We start from the raw sequence: 4,145 nt of genomic DNA, 5'->3' as shown, positions 1-4,145 counted from the left end.
AATATAGCACATATTATGTACTATGCCTGGAAAAGGGTTAAAGTACCTATGCCCTGTAATTCTCTACCCGGAATGAATGAAAAAATGATGAGCTGATAATTTAACCCCTCATGTAAATGTCACAAGTGTTTCAATTGTCAGCTCGTGCATTAGTATCGTACATTCCAGGGCGACTAACACAGCCGCACCCATTTTTAGACCCCCCCCTCCCTTTTCATATTAATTAGGTACTATGAAATTAGCCAGGCCCCCAATAGTAGATTATTGTCGTGGCCTGGAAGTAGGCAATTGCTGGCTGAGTATGAGTATTAAACGGACGAGCTTGCGAGTCCGTTTAACTAATACGAAGCCAGCAATTGCTATTCCAGCCGAGACTAATATAAAGCTTTTCTCAAAAATGGTGAATAATTCTGAAATAGAATAAACTTTTTCTCAAAATATATTATAAAATTTAATTTTATTCCAATATTTTTCTTATGCTTTCCCGCCTTTTTTCATTAAAAATAAACTGCAGGTGTATTTTTCCACCGAAAACACCACAAGCTATTTCAGACCCAATAGAAAAAGTCCGGAGTTCCAACAAAATATCTGATACCGGCCATTAGACTTGGCTGTATAGGTACTTGTGCCAACATTTCCATGGCCTTTTTAACTTAAAAAAAAAATTGTGACTGATTGCAGGCGCGCTAATTCATTATTGTCGAGCTAGCGCGCCTGCAATCTTTTAACTTTTTAATTTTTCGCTGACCATAAACTATGCACTTCACCTTCTGATATGTAAAGAATAATGTCAACTTTTACGGTCATTTTTGAGAAAAATATTTTCTTCTTGTTTCTGGCAACTAGGCCTATACGCCTGTACAATATACATGATACAATACAATAAAAATCTTGAAGATCAGTAAGATATACAATGTAAATTAAGCACGTTGAGTCTGCGAATAGTAAAAAAAAAATGTGTGACGTAATGATTTATTATGGATGGATGGCCCCTTTCAAACACAAGGCACAACAGTACGTATTCACTTTTAGTTTTCAAACGAATGTTTTAGGTACATGTAAATTCTTATGCTAACATTTGGCTACTAAAATATGTCAGATATTTTGCTAGTTACATCTAATTTACATACAAAAGAAGTAAGTAATTCATTTTTTCAACAACTTTCCCTGCGCAGTTCTGGCACCACGTAAAAGTTAATCTCATCACTCGTCAAAAACGTAAGTGTGAAAAGTTTATTTTATTTTATAATTCAGGCTTTTTGCCGACTGTATTTCTATTGTCTGTCATCTATAAATAACCCACTAGAGTTCACTACGAGGTTAATGTATTGTAGTCACCAGATTTACATACCTAAGTAAGTAGTTATAATAAAATATCTAATTGCCGAAAAATGGTTGCCAATTTTCCAGGACGGAACATACTACCATGTGAAGTTATATAAAATAAAAGCTTTTACAACGGGAGCTAAGGTCAAGCAAGATATGTGGCTGTCGACTTCGCTGGCAAACGAATTGAGATCTTATTGGGTACAAAGTTTTGAGGAGAATCCTGAAAACGCAGTTAATCTAATCAAATCTAAACGGTCAAATCTTGAGCACCAATTTATCCTAAATTATTTGCTTTCTTTTCAGGATTATCTACAGAACTTGCATCCCTCTGTTGCCCCGTCGTCCACCGTCCACCCCCTAGTTCACCTGGATGGATCTACTTATTCTCGAATTGTAAAATTTATTTATTACAAACATGCCATTTAATGTACTTAAAGTAATCACAAAGAGTCACTAAGTATGCTATAGGTAGTGCCACGAGAATTGAAGTGAATGATTACACACACAGCTACAAAATGAGAGTAAATAAAATCTGATGAACTCTGGTGGCGCTAGCTATACCTACTTACCTATTTAGCATCTATTAAGAGCTCAATTATTTTGTCGGCAATGTCGACTCGTATTCATATTCTTATAATACTGAACTTGTTCCCATTTTCACTATTACGTTTTTAATGGGATGTCATTAGTCATTCATTACTTCAATAGTTATTTGTGTCACGAGGGAGCAAAATGGTGTATTTACGGCGAGGGCGTATATTGAATCCAGAATGTAGTGAAGGATTCTACAATAGAATCCTGAGCGTAATGAGGGATTCAAGTGTTAACGCCCAAGATAAAAATAATTTTGCTCCCGAGTGACTCATACAACTTTTCACACCGACCATTAAGAAACTTGAAGAAAAAAAACATCTGAATATAATTAAAAAACAACCAGCATAGAAAATGGCGTGGCTTTATAATTATCAACTTCAAAAAATGGCATTTGCAATAAAACATTAGAAAAGCCTTGAACAGAAAAGTTGCAGTTTGCTCCCTCTCGACAGGGAGGAAAAGTTACTTTTCTGAAGGAGAGGTGTGAAAAATATATTATCGTTTATAAGCGACATGTAAAATAAAAGTATTTCAAAAGGCACTTTTTCGTTATTATAAATCCATTGCCTGGAAAGTTTGAAATCGATAATTTAGGTACCTACTGATTTCTTATTAATTTGTTTTCATAAACAATTAGATATCCCAGCTTGATGCTAAATTTCAATTTTCTTGATCATCTGGTAATAGGTTAGGTTTTTGACCTATCAGTCAGTCAGTGATATAAAAAAATGCCGACTATTAGACGTTAATATACCTATCTCAATTTATTACAGACGTTTAAATGTCGTCTGTGGTTACAACTAAACTAAATAATCATAGAATTCGGCCTAACATACAGTGGTCCATGTAAATAATGCTAAGTTTAGTAAGTTTGGTGCCTCGAGTTCATGTTTAGGAAATCTTGGAATTTGCTATTATATAAAAATAGGAACTTTAAAAATATTTTCCATGAATAGCTACAAGAAAACTTAGCAACTAATTTGGTTTATATTTTTAATATTTTAAGGCATGATATTCAAACTTCATGCGATGAAGTGGCATCCTTGCTTTCTACTTTTTATGGGAAGACTATTATTTTTATGGAAAAATTCTGCCGGTCAGTGTGATATGTTTGTGTGGCCATCAGCATAAGTCGACAAGCCTAAACTTTTATATGTAACCAGCTGTCGCCCGCGGCTTCGCCCCCATTTCTTTTCTATTTTGTTTCACGCGGTTTCACACAAACCTTGTCCTGACAATAAAGAACACAAAAAAAAGAGTTATCCAATTTGGTGCCGTCTCGTTCGAAAGTTATGCGCTTACACACATTTCAGTGATTTACTTGTATATAGATAGATTATACCCAAATGTCTTAATTGTGGCCGTATTTTCTAACGCTCTGGCGCTTGTGATCGCATTCATCTCTTTCTGTCATCGTCCTACACCGTGTGACAGAAAGAAGTGTTGAAAACGATCATGATTCCAAGTACCTACGTTAGTACGTACGTCGTGTTGCAGGTGTCCATGGGCGACGGTAATTGTTTACCATCAGGCGGTCCGTTTGCTCGTTTTCCCCTTATACCACAAAAAAAACAATAAGGCCTCTGCTCGTTGTGGCCACTGGTCTTGGTCGTGACCGTCCTATTATTAGCCAAATTTGTCGTCCAACATCCTAAAGTTAATTAACATTTGTATATCATAAAAACTTAAATTCGGATGTGTCTGGCAGTATAATTCGATTTTAGCGATATTCGTTTGATAGGAACTTGTTTAAAAACTGATAGACAACTTATTTGGCTGACCGTACCTACTGATGTGGCGAGGCGACACACAAACATGCACCGATAACGTGTTACCTAAAAATTACCCGCGTCGCGTATTGCTTAACATATATTATGTCTTATGACCTAATGTTCTATATTCGATACCGCCTGGAAGACGGCCAAGTTCAATGGATTTTCTTCTTACCACTAAAACTTAACGATCTTGGGATTAGAGTAAAATGAAGTAGTGAATTATTAATATAACTAATATTAGTGCTGCTAATAAAGTGGCAGCGACGTCTAAAAGGGTGTATTCATGGAAGGAGAGATGCTTCGATCCTGAGTGGAGAGGAGACTGAGGCCCCCAGCGGAGCACCCGCTCCACCCAGTATACAGCCGTGTCCAACGGGTTTGTCTGCCTGTCGTGCCAAATTTTTGAAGCCCGCCGGGCACTTAGCCGCATTCTGAAAAAATAGAGAA

The sequence above is a fragment of the Choristoneura fumiferana genome, unplaced genomic scaffold (genome assembly GCF_025370935.1).
Source record: "Choristoneura fumiferana unplaced genomic scaffold, NRCan_CFum_1 Sck3bRy_360;HRSCAF=782_pilon, whole genome shotgun sequence".
Classification (NCBI taxonomy): domain Eukaryota; kingdom Metazoa; phylum Arthropoda; class Insecta; order Lepidoptera; family Tortricidae; genus Choristoneura; species Choristoneura fumiferana.
Note: the sequence above shows the minus strand (reverse complement) of the source record.